At 43.3% G+C, this 12910-nt stretch overlaps 1 pseudogene; it reads left to right on the top strand.

Moving 5' to 3' along the window:
• LOC102171590 lies at positions 939–8126 on the top strand (annotated as a pseudogene).

Here is a 12910-nt window from a genome sequence, read left to right as displayed (position 1 = left end):
AGATTGTACATAAATATCCAAACTACTGACTCTCTTAAAAACATGGCCAACGGGCCTGCTTTATAGTATGGGTGAAGTAGAGGAAAGGCTGGTCCCAGTGGTAAGGCCTGTGCTGGCAGATTCCAACATGGCCACCTAGTCCTAGTATCATATCTCCTGCCTCCTGGGGCCATGAGTTTGTGAGAACTAGACTTCTAGCTCTCTTAAAATAAGGACTACTTTTGTCTTGATCAACTTTGACTTTGAATCCTTTAACCCAGAACCTAGCACACACTTCTTCATTGTAGTTTTCGGATGATATAAAATATCTTGTGGATGCATATGACATTTCTTCCAATACTGAAATCATGTAATGGAAATACTGGTCTACCCTAAATCTTTGATACAGCCTGGCATCATAGGTGCCCCTGATGTCTGCCATTAGACCCACTACCTAAAGCCAGTTGCATGTCCCTGGCCTCTCCCTGAAGTCTTCACTTTGCCATTTGAAAATTTATCCTCCTAGCAATCTCCTCTCCCATGAAGGCAGCAATGCCTATCTCAATAAGTGGCTAGGAAGATGACATGAAACCATGAGTGATTTTCATGATGTTCTTAGCCGTTTTTTCTCCAAGTAGGCAAGATTCTCTGTCTTCTTAGATGTCGATGCAGATCAGTTTGATTTTCCAGCCAAGCTTCAAGGAAGAGATTACAGTTCAATTCTCTGTATTCTGAGAAGGTTCAAATGTCACTCGCCAAAGACACTGATGAAGGTAAAGATTTTATCGAGAGCTTTGTGTGTGTGTGTGTGTGTGTGTGTGTGTGTGTGTTTCCAGATCTTTTAGTCGCCTAAAGGGGAAAACTCTGGTATGTCAGAACATATATAACTAGGGGCTCCTGATCACCACTACATGCTAAGAACCCAAACTTCCCTGAGTATCTTGATCCAGGAAAGAAGCATGAAGTGGCTTGTGCTCCTCGGGCTGGTGGCCTTCTCAGAGTGCATAGTCAAGTAAGTAGGGGACGGTAAGTCTCATCATATTACTTTCTCGGATTTTTCTTTTCATCTGATTATTCTTCCACCCATTATGTTTAGAAAGGAATCGAATATTTCCCTAAGAGTACTAAAGCTCCACTCTTACTTATTGATGCGTAACTTGCTATAGGAAATGTGCATCCCAAGGTCTTGGTGTAGATTTGGGTTGCACAAATCTCGGGGTCCAGTCATGTCATGACCTGTTGAAAATGCAACTCCTTTCAACAGTTCAGTGCACAGTCTATGCTGAGGTCGATGTGGTCCTGTGGAATAGCATTTACTACATTTTATTCAACATGTCCTCTTTTTTCCCTGTCTATTTCAGTGTGCATATGCCTATGTCTGCATCTTTGTATTAATGTCATTTGTCTCTCCATCTCTTTGGAAGTCACTGGGAGTGTATTTCTCTTTGTGTTGCTTTCTTTTAATTTTTCACTTGACTAGTCCTTCCTTCTCAAGCTTCTGAATTTCCCTTACTTTTCCCCTATATCTTGGATTCTTCTTTCAACTCTCTCTTCTCTTTCAACGTGGAGAAAGTTTCACTGTTTCATATATACTGTTTTATGTCTGACAAGCAATGTGACCACAGCCAACTCAGAAACCTCTTGCTTTTCAAATTTCTCTCTTGTAAAAGAGGATAAGAGTTCCCCTTTTAAGTCCTTCCTTGAGGTTCTATGAGAAGCAATAAGTGAGATGTCAAAAGCAATGCTAATGGCTGCCATTGTTAAGATTTCCTATTTATCAGGTACCTTATATCCATCACTTCACTTATCCCCAAGATATTCTAATTGGAGGGTTTGTATTGTTACATTCCACCATTTCACCGAAGCAGAGACTGAAACACCACATGGTCATATGGCTTACACAAGATTGCAGAACAGAACTTGTATTCAAATCTATGCCTTTGTCATTGTATATGCAACAAATTCTGATGATAATGTGCCTCATAAAAATGATTAGAAAATACACAGGAAAATTACAATGACAGTTATACCTTAACACTGACAGCTAATTGCAGCATCTTCTTTGGTTTCTGTGTCAAATGCTCTGTGAAAGAATACCTCTAAGGAGAGTGAAGACCATGAGAAAAACCCTCAGTGGAAAAAACATGCTGAACAATTTCCTGAAGGGGCATGCTTACAGACTGTCCCAGATTTCTTTTCGCGGCTCAAAACTAACTATTCACCTGCTGAGAAACATCAAGGATGTGAGTATTTTGGGAAGATGGTGCTCCACAGTGCCCCTTGTTGCTCTAGTCTAGCACTGGGGCTCATCTGGAGGTGCCAGGTGGGATGTTGGGGTTGGGGTTCCTGCAGGAGGCCAAGACACTGGAAAACAGGAACCCCAACCAGAGGAGAAGGCACTCTCATCCTCAACTGTTTGTCTTTGTGACTGGGCCTGGCAATTACCAGGTGGCAGGTAAATATCCATTTCTGTGTCAAAGATATGTCATTAGTTTGAGGGTGATTGTTCCTTCTGAAAGAAGTGAGCCACTCAGTTACAGATGAAGGGTGAACCATCATTTATCAAAAGGTAGAACCAACTGCAAAGCAATTATGAATCCCCAGGCAGAGGAATTCAGTTTCCACAGATGTAAGAACGACAGCAGGAAAAAGTTACTGAACCTGTATTATGTGTATGGTCATAAGAATCACTGTTGTTTCTGTTTTTAGATTAGAAAAAGGGCTTATTTTGTCTTCAAGATGTCTTCAAGAGTGTCCATGCCAGCCTGAGAAATAGGCAAAGAGTAAATACCTGTCAAATGAAACGGTCACCTGTGTGGTGTTGATTGGATGTGGCATGAGTTTAGAGGGAGTGGCTGGGGTTGAACAAAAGGACCTCCTGGAGAAGCCTGTGCTAAGGCTGGGTTTGAAGAGACTACAGAGCTTCTCAAATGAAGGCACCAGGACTTCCTTGTGTGCCCAGCGGTCCTGGAGGCCCCGTGGTTATGCTTCTGGGCTTCCCATGAAGGAGGTACCACTTCAACGCCTGGTTATGCAGTCAGTATCATGCATACAATGTAGCACAGGAAAAATATATCAAATGCAGATACCTCTGTGACCAAAGTCTGTGAGCTTCACAGTGGTTAGAAAGTGATCTCAAGAGATATGTGACCCCCAGAGGGAGGCATCTCTGTGGGAATAGAGGGTAGCCAGTCCTGCACTAACCCACTCCCTCTTTTTCCCTGCAGATGCTCTCTGTGGGTAACATCACCATTGGAACACCCCCTCAGGGATTCCAGGTGGTCTTTGACACGGGTTCATCTGACTTGTGGGTGCCCTTTGTCGTTTGAACCAGCCCAGCCTGTTGAGAGTCCAGACACCCCATATCCGGACCATCCTCTGCTTGCCCTGCCGCCCTGTTTCTACCCTTGGCACCTGATGACACTCATCTCTTGTGTCTGCAGCTACACAGGTTAGGTTCAGACATCTTCAGTCTCCCACCTTCCAGATTACCAGTAAGACCTTCAGCATTGCCTATGGATCTGGGAGAACTAAAGGAGTTGTTGTTCATGACACAGTTTGGGTAACAGTGTAACAAATGCTGAGGCAGGACTGGCTATGGAGTGACCACTGCTTGCTAAACAGATGCAGGACCATGTGGCAGGACCCTTCCTAGCCTAACTCCCATAGATATTGGCCATCTTATCCACAGGATCATGTCTCTGGGGAGGCAGTGCCCATGGTGGAACATGAGCAAACAAATTAGCTAACCCAGAGAGTGGCTTGAGGTGTGGACTTGCAGCTCCTCTGCCCATGAGCAATTTAAGGTTCATTTTGCTGGGAGTGAGAATAAGGGATAAAAGCACCCACTTTTATATTCACAGACCATTCCAGGCACTTTCAGGTGATAACTGGTTTAATTCTGCAACAACTCCACAAAGCTGTTACTCTGATTAGCTCATGAGACGTATGAGGAAACTGAGGTACAGACAGCAAGGGCCTTGCTGAGGGCACACATGTGGCAAAAGGTGGAGTTAGGCTGGCTTTTCAGGACTGAAGTTGCTGTGGGGTGTTTGGGGACAGGATAAAACCGATCTGGGGACCCTGGGGTCAAGTGCTTCAGGATCCAGAGTGGGAAACCTGGGACCTGAGAAGTCAAGGGGCCTGATAAATGAGTTCTCACTCTAGAGAACCCTTGAGAGTCTAATAATCCTATGGCCTGCCTCCCTAAAATACTTGAGTATGTCCCCTCTCTTTCTCTCTCATACACACTCACATAAATACACACATATCCCCAAAAGTGAATTCCTCAGGCAGGAATTTCATAGAACCCTGCAAGCAAGATTGTGTTTTCAGCTTCTGTCTTCTTGCAAGATGCAGAATCCACAGTACTTTACAGAGAATGCAGTCCTTTCTTTTCATTAGGTCACAGTGCTGCCAAAGAGAAGGCTATCTTGCTCTCCATTCAGTTTGTCCACAAGGTGGCACCAATCGGTCCTGGCCTGACTCTTGGTTGCCCCACCTGGACAGAAGCCACAAGGCCAATATGACTCACTCAGGTGATGTTATTCAGAGGGGCAGATGTTATAAAATTCACAGCCTCTCTCAAATGAAACGCAAATTCCCCTCCCAGCTTGGTCTATCCATCTGAGGTCCACCAAAGACACAGCCCAGCCTCAATTCTTCTTTGAGGGTCTCACAGCAATGCACACCAGCCCAGTCCTAGCCCCATTTCACGTACCTGTATGTGGGAACACTCTTCTCTCCCACAGATTGGGGACCTTGTAAATACTGACCAGCAGTTCGCTCTAAGCATGGAGGAATACAGGTTTGAGGGTATACCTTTTGATGGCATCTTGGGCTTGAACTACCCCAACATATCCTTCACTGGAGCCATCCCATCTTTGACAACCTGAAGAATCAAGGTGCCATTTCTGAGCCTGTTTTTGCCTTCTACTTGAGCAAGTAAATCTGAGATGGACAATCCCTTTCTCCAAATTAGCTGTACGATGCTTTTAGTTGCATAAAAATTATAGAACACTTGATAAAGTAGTATCCTAAGAGATAATCTAACCCAGGATAACTATGGACCCAGGGCCCTACCTGGCTTCACCACTGGCTTTTATAAATAAACTTTTATTGGAACACAACCTTACTCTTGGGCTCAAGATCAGTAACTTGGTCTAGGGGAGTGAGTGAGAAGGAAGGCTAATGGAAGGCAACAGGAAACAAGTTGAAGGAAAAGCATTAGGATTTGCTTATGAATTTGATAAGGAAGGAAGGAGAAGGATGTTGGATATCTTCCCTTCCACATTAGCATATCACTCCAGCTACCCAATTTGTAGGACCCAGTGAGAAATGAAAGTGTGGGACACAAAAGTGTGGGATGCCTTGTTCAAGAAATATTAAGCATTTCAAGACAGGGAGAGTACAGGTGTGGTCCCTTCTGAGTGTGGGGCCCTTTGGATAGTAGAGGTCTCAGGCCAGTGGAGCCAACTCTGGGTGACCTGAACCCACACCCTTAGAACTCCTACGCCTTGATTTTCTTGAAAAATGACAACGTGGAAAAGGGGAAAGCCGAAAGCTTCAGCACCCTGTCCTCTGAGGGTGTCTGAGCACTCAGGTCGCTGGAGGTCCAGGGCGTCTTCAGAAGACATAGTGGGTGAAGCCCTGCCAAGTGCTTCAGCTTCTAACCTCCTCTGTGCCACTCATTAGCTTGTAATAGGGCTCAGTCTTGATCTCAATCACTCCTAGAGTCAGTTTCTGCGTCTGTATGTGGGGACTGTATTAGGGCCTTGGTGGGTGGACAAGCACAGCTCTCAGACAGTGCTGTTGTTACTGTCCTCCAAGGATCTCTCCCCCACTTCTCTCTACAGAGACAAGTGGGAAGGCAGTGTGGTGATGTTTGGTGGGGTGGACAATTGCTACTACAAGGGAGAGCTCAACTGGGTACCATTGATCCAAGCAGGTGTCTGGATTGTACACATGGACTGGTAAGCCTCTCCCTCTCAGGGTCAGCCCAAGTGATGTTTCCACTACTGTTCGTGGACACAGGCAGACACACACAAATGCATTCTCAGACACACAGTCACACAGACATATACACCACCAACAATGACACAGACAGATACACAGACACATGGAAACACACAAGCAGACACATATAAACAAACACAGAGACACATATAAACATGCATAGCTAGTCAAAGACACACAAGCACTCACAGAGACACATGCAAACACATAAAGAAACAAACACACAAGCACATAAATGCACAAACAACCATGGGTTCATAATCCCCAAGTATTCTGACCAGGGCTCTGACCAGGGTCCTAAAAGGGACCAGAGAGGTCTGTGCAGATGGGAAAGGCCTGCACCCACTGCCTTTTGAGGTGGGGAGCATGGTTAGAGGACTCTACAGTGTGGTGAACAGAGGATTAGGGAGAATTTCTCCAGCTTGAACAGATTTATTATAAGATGACCGACTGTCCAGGGCTACCTAGGACATAGGAAGTGCTCAGTACAGATAAATGTCAGTTAAAAAATGGGGACAGTCCTGAGAAAATGGGGGAAACTGGTTTTCTTAGGGAGCAGCTACCCAGCAGGGCAGAGAGGATGGCTACAGTCTTAAGACATGAAAGCAAATAATAAAAAAGACACCCCTGGTTCTTGGGCACACAGTGGGACAGGGGCCATAACAGAGAATCAAGAAGGTGGGATCCAGGAGTGACCTGAGGGCAAGAGGCACAATTGATAGGATTCTGTGTGATACTCTCAGACAAAAGCTGACCTGTCCTTTGGAGTTTCTGTGGGCTAGTCATGTATTTCTTGGCCAGGGTCTCAGCTGGTTATAGGAGCAGTGCTGGGAGACACCCTCTCCCAGAGGAGCCCCTCTCTCCCCCGTACTATGAGAATCTGCTGCCCCTGCAAATCTCCGTCTTCACACTGTGTGAGACCCGTTATTTGTTCCCCACCAGGTACAGCTCTCCGTAGGTTTTTGTTTTCTCAGTCTTCATTCACTCAGTGAACAGACAAGCATTGGGCATCCACTGTGTGCCAGGCACTTTAGGGAAGCAAGGAGAATAAAACACGCCCTCACATCTAAGAAGGCAGATGTACATGAAGTGACTCACCCACATAGTGAATTGTGACTTTGGTACATGCTAGAAATGAGGAGGCGAAGGCAATGGCAACCCACTCCAGTACTCTTGCTTGGAAATTCGCAGATTCAGTGGAGCCTGGTGGTCTGCCTCTATGAGGTTGCAAAGAATCGGATATGACTGAAGTTTGAGTTAGTAGCAGTAGCACCAGCAGACATGAGGAAGGGTCCACAGAGAGTGACCAAGACAGGAGACTGATAAACACCGGGGGAAAGACTTCTTGGAAACAATACAATTAAGCTGGAATCTGGAAGATGAGAAGAAATTTGCTAGTCAAAGGAGACTGAAGTCTTTTAGGAAGGAAGGCCAGCTTGTGTCAAGGTTCAAAATATCGTAGTTTATTCCAGTACTGCATTTGAGAATGTCAAGAAAGGTGCTGTATCGAGAGCAAAGGAAAAGAGGGCGAGAAATGAAGGGCTGTTTAGGAGACAGTCAGGAAGGGGACAACTCTGGGGTGACACAGAGAGACCTTGATGCCTGCTTTCTTCCACTGTCTCTCAGCACCTCCATGAAAAGAGACGCTATTGCCTGTTCTGGTGTCTGCTAGGCAGTTTTTGACACCAGAGCAGCATTTATCGAAGGCCCAGGAACACTGGTCAATAACATCAAGAAGCTGATCAGCACCACTCCACAGGGTTCCAAGATGAAGGATCATGCCCCAGGATCACTCCCAGTCTCCACACATAACAAGAATCTCATGGCCAACTTCTCTCCCTCTCTAACAGCACTACTTTTCATGTTCTGTGGTCAATACCCTGCCCTCTATTATCTTCACCATCAATGGTATCAACTACCCAGTGCCATGTCCTACATCCTCAAGGTCAGGGGACAACACTGAGAGTTGGTTCTCAAATTGGAGCTTGCAGGAACCCTTGGGCTGCTGCTGGGAGGAGCACACACTCTGGAGGCCATGTCACACCATTGCAGATGCTGCTGAGCCCTGCGGCTGGGCCAGTGCCTCCCACAAAACCAATCACTTGAGAGTAAAGGGCAGTGTGGGACACTGATCTTCCTGAAATAATGTGGAGAGGCCACACAATATGGCATGGCGGGAGTCAGGGAGAGGGGAACACTAAGGTCCTCAGTCCTCAAAGAGCTTCAATTCAATCTGAACTCGTAGGTTCCTGAACATGAAATTCAGCACTAGCAGTCCCTGAAATAGCCCATATTACAAGGAGAATGGCTGGGGACAGTCCCAGTGTGCTCTCCCAGCATAAGTTAACAGTGTCCCTTCCCTTCTCAGTGTTTTTCTGGTTTCGATAATAAATTACATGGTCAGCCTAGTATTTGGCTGAATCTTTCCCTTGCTCTTGCTAGGTGCCTACTTTGTGAGTTGGGGTACCCAACCCCTCTGTGGGGAGGTTGGATGCTAATGTGATTAAAGGGTACACAGTGACTGCTCAGCTCCAGCACAGGGTGGAGGCTTCATGTCAGCTCCCAGCGGGACGTCAGAGTAGACTGATGGGCTCAAAGAAGGCTTTGACAAACAGAGGGAATTTCAGGAATTCTAAAACCACAAACTCATTGAGCCATATGGAGCGTTGCTTGGTTCTGGGCAAAACTGCAATGGATTCCATGCAAATGGCATGTTAAGGTGGTCTGCACGGTGATGGAATTGCAGTTGAGCTATTTCAAATCTTAAAAGATGATACTGCACTCAATATGCTAGCAAATTTTGAAAACTCAGCAGTGGCCACAGGAATGAAAAGGTTGTTTCATTGCAATCCCAAAGAAAGGTGATTTCAAAGAATGTTCATCTGCCACACAGTTGCACTCATTTCACATGCTACCAAAGTAGTTTCTCCAGGCAAGTCTTCAGCAGTACATGAACTGTGAAATTCCATATGTTCAAGCTAGATTTAGAAAAGACAGAGGAACCAGAGATCAAATTGCCATCATCCATTGGATTTTCGAAAAAGCAAGAGAATTCCAGAAAGATACCTACTTCTGCTTTATTGACCATGCAAAAGCCTTTGACTGTGTGGATCACAACCAACTGTGGAAAATTTACAGAGATTGGAATACCAGACCATTTTATCTGCCTTCTGAGAAATCTATGCAGGTCAAGAAGCAACAGTTAGAACTGAACATGGAACAGCAGACTGCTTCCAAATCAGGAAAGGAGTATGTCAAGGTTGTATATTGTCACCCTGCTTATTTAAATTATATGCTGAGTACATTATGTGAAATGCCCAACTGGATGAAGCACAAGCTGGAATCACAGTTGCTAGGAGAATTATCAATAACTTCAGATATGCAGAAGATACTACCCTCATGACAAAATGTGAAGAGAATCTAAAGAGCCTCTTGAGGAAAGTGAAAGAGGAGAGTGAAACATTTGGCTTAAACTCCACAACAGAAAATGAAGATCATGGCATTTTGTCCCATCACTTCATGGCAAATAGATCAGGAAGCAATGGAAACAGAGAGAGACTTTATTTTGGGGGGCTCCGAAATCAGTGCAAATGATGACTGCACCCATGAAACTAAAACATGCTTGCTTGTTTGAAGAAAAGCTATGAAAACCTAGCAGCATTTTTAAAAGCAGAGATATTACTTTGCAGAAAAAAGTTCAGTATAATGAAAGCTATGCTTTCTCCAGTTGTCATGTATGGATGTGACAGTTGCACCATAAAGAATGGTGACCAATGAAGAATTGATGGTTTTGAACTGTGGTGTTGGACAAGACTCTTGAGAGTCCCTTGGACTACAAGGAGGTCCAACAAGTCAATGCTAAAGGAAATCAATCTTGAATATTCATTGGAAGGAGCGATGCTGAAGCTGAAGCTCCAATACTTTGGCCAACTGATGTGAAGAAATTACTCATTAGAAAAGATCCTATTATAGGGAAAGATTGAAGGCAGGAGGAGAAGAGGATGATGGAGGATGAGAAGGCTGGATGGCATCACCAACTCGATGGACATGAGTTAGAGCCAGCTCGAGGAGTTGGTGAAGGACACGGAAGCCTGGTGTGCTGCAGTCCATGGGGTTGCAAAGAGTCAGACATGACTGAGCGACTGAAATGAACTGAACATACCCCATAGCAAATGCTAGTGGTAATTGTCATGCTTCTCCTGCAAATCAGGGCTCCCAAAGGCCCCAGTACATATCCCTAGTCAAGTCTGCACCCATGCACAGAGCCTAGCATCCACAAGGCATTTAGTGAGTTCTGATTGCAGGGGGATCTCCATTTTGGTAGACATAGAGGGGCAAAGGCCACATTTATCCTCCTGTCTCAAACAGCTTGAAAGAAGAGATAAATGAAAGAACAGTTTTTTACATCAAACGTCAGGCAGCAGAATATCAATTCCTGAGGTGGTGAGGAAGCAAGGTGAACTCTACAATTGCCCCAACTCTAGAAATAGTTTCCAACACATACTTGGAAGGGCTATCTAGGCAGAGACAAATGGTCACCTCAAGAAGAGAGATTTTAGACTCTAGATTGTTAGGGTTCACAGGAGAGAGCTACACACAGAGAACTGTGGCCGTGTACAGGTGATACCCCTTCAGTTTACAGCAGAGAGTTGATACTACTGGTCAGGATTATAGGGAACAATCCTTGAGTTTCAAATTGAGCCAAGTCTAATGGTGTCCCCACCCACCAGAGTGGAAATTACTCATAATTCCCAAGACATCAGTATGTCCTTGAAGACAATATTGACTTACTAGCGGGGAATAGAAAACCTGGTCTAAAGGCTAGTCTCATATCAGCTAAAAAAATTGAACAGGAAGCCTTCAAAAATACAATTATTTCCAAGGTATTAATAGTGTTTCAAACAGTGCCAGGAATAATCTATAAAAATTTAAAAATATCCAGCATCCAAAGGGTAAAATTTACCATATCCAAAACCCAATTTAAAATTTCCATATGAATTGTGAAAATAGTTGTCCTAGGTCAATCACAGTATTGTAAAGTAATTATCCTCTAGTTAACATAAATACATAAATTTAAAAAGAAAAAAAAAACATTTCTGATGTACAAAGGAGTAAGAAAATATCCATAATGAGAGAAAAAATCAATTAGTAAAAACACAGCTAAAATATACATTACCTAATTAGCAGGGAAGGACATTAAAATGCTTACTTATATTACTTCAGTAATCCTTATATTCCTGAAGCTGAAGAATGTTGAGTATGTTACATAGAGACATGGAAAATAGGAATGAAAAGACTGTGGGAAAAAATAACTGTGCATCACAGAAATTTGAAACAACTTTAAAAATACTAAAATATATGTAAATGGAATCTTACAGGAAGTGAAAGAAGGAGAATAGAGAAAAGAACTTCATAATTACTGGCTGACAAATTTCCAGATACGATGAAAATTTTACACCCATTAAGACAGAAGGTCAGTTAATTCAAGGACAAGAAATGGACAACTATTCAAAGGTGCATGATAATTCATTGTTTAAAACAATCAACCAAAGAAATGTAACCAGAAGGAAAAACAGACACAGTAGAACAAAAAATGGGAAAGACAGCAGATTAGGCATGTGAAACAATGTTAGAGGACACTGGCACCACATCTTAAAATGCTGAGAGAAATATAATTGAGTCAGAACTCTATACCCAAGAAAAATACATATCAAAAACAAGACAAAATACTTTCTCAGACGTAGAACAACTATAAAACTTCATCACCACCAACAGACCAATGTAACAAGAAATGATTTTTAAAAGGCCTCAAACGTGAGATCTCCATAATTCTAGCCATCTCAGAAGACCTTGATAAAGACAAGCAAATACTAAAGTAGAAATAGTCATTGTGTTTGTACTCACTTCTAGAAAGTGTTGCTGACTCCTCAGTACTGCATCTTGCAATGCTGGTGGACTAGATGGAGAAGTGATATGAACAGCGATAAGGAAGGTGAGACAGGTAGGTCAGAATGTGAGGTGACAAAGACAAGGTATTTAGAAGCTGAAGAATTGAGAGAGATTTGGGACCTGAGTTGGAAAAGCAGTTTTCAAACCAAATTGGGTCGTGTGGTATGTGTAATCCTCACTTCAGTCTTTAGATCTCTACTGAGAGGTCTGGCTTTTTTTCTGGAGCACAGTTCAAGTCCATCTAGTGTTTCTCATTGCTGTCCCGTCCTCCTGGCTCCCACACTGTGCTCTGCCATTCAGCCTAATCCATTCAGAAAAGGTTCCTTCTTTAAGGTAGGTGATGCAGGCTACCTACAAAATGATCTATTCTCTGCTTCTCTTTCAAAACTGAAAAGTTTTTTATATAGCCATGAGCCCAGTATCTATAGGACTGCATTTCCTGCCCACTTGTGCTCTTACTCATGACAGGTGACTTAGAGATACAAACAGATCTGTAAGAGTGATTTCTTGGAAGACTGCTTTCAAGGAGCTGATTTAGCTGAGAGATGGTACTCTTTCTTTCGCCATCTACTTCCTAACTGTTGTCTGTATTTTAGCTGGGATGGCTGGAACTCCTGCAGTTGTACTGGACAATAATGTAACATTGGAGATGGATACCACCCAAGCTCTGCCTGGCCGAACTTCAGCTTTGTTTCAGTAGGAGAGAAAAATCAGGCTTATCTTGCTAAAGTTATACTTGTTTTAGTTTTTTGAAATGTGCATCGAAACTTAATCCTGATACTACTATGTGTTTACTATGATATAACCTTATTATATTGTTGGGTTTAATGAATATTTTTATATTTTACATTTCTCTAATTTTTATTTGCAAATTGATTCATCAGCCATTATATCTAAATTGTATAAATGCAAAATTATGATTATAAGCATGTGTGTCTTTAGATTTTTAATTTTTATACTCTCTTTT

This window comes from Capra hircus, chromosome 29 (assembly GCF_001704415.2).
Source record: "Capra hircus breed San Clemente chromosome 29, ASM170441v1, whole genome shotgun sequence".
NCBI lineage: Eukaryota > Metazoa > Chordata > Mammalia > Artiodactyla > Bovidae > Capra > Capra hircus.
This window is presented reverse-complemented; position numbering and strand designations above follow the sequence as displayed.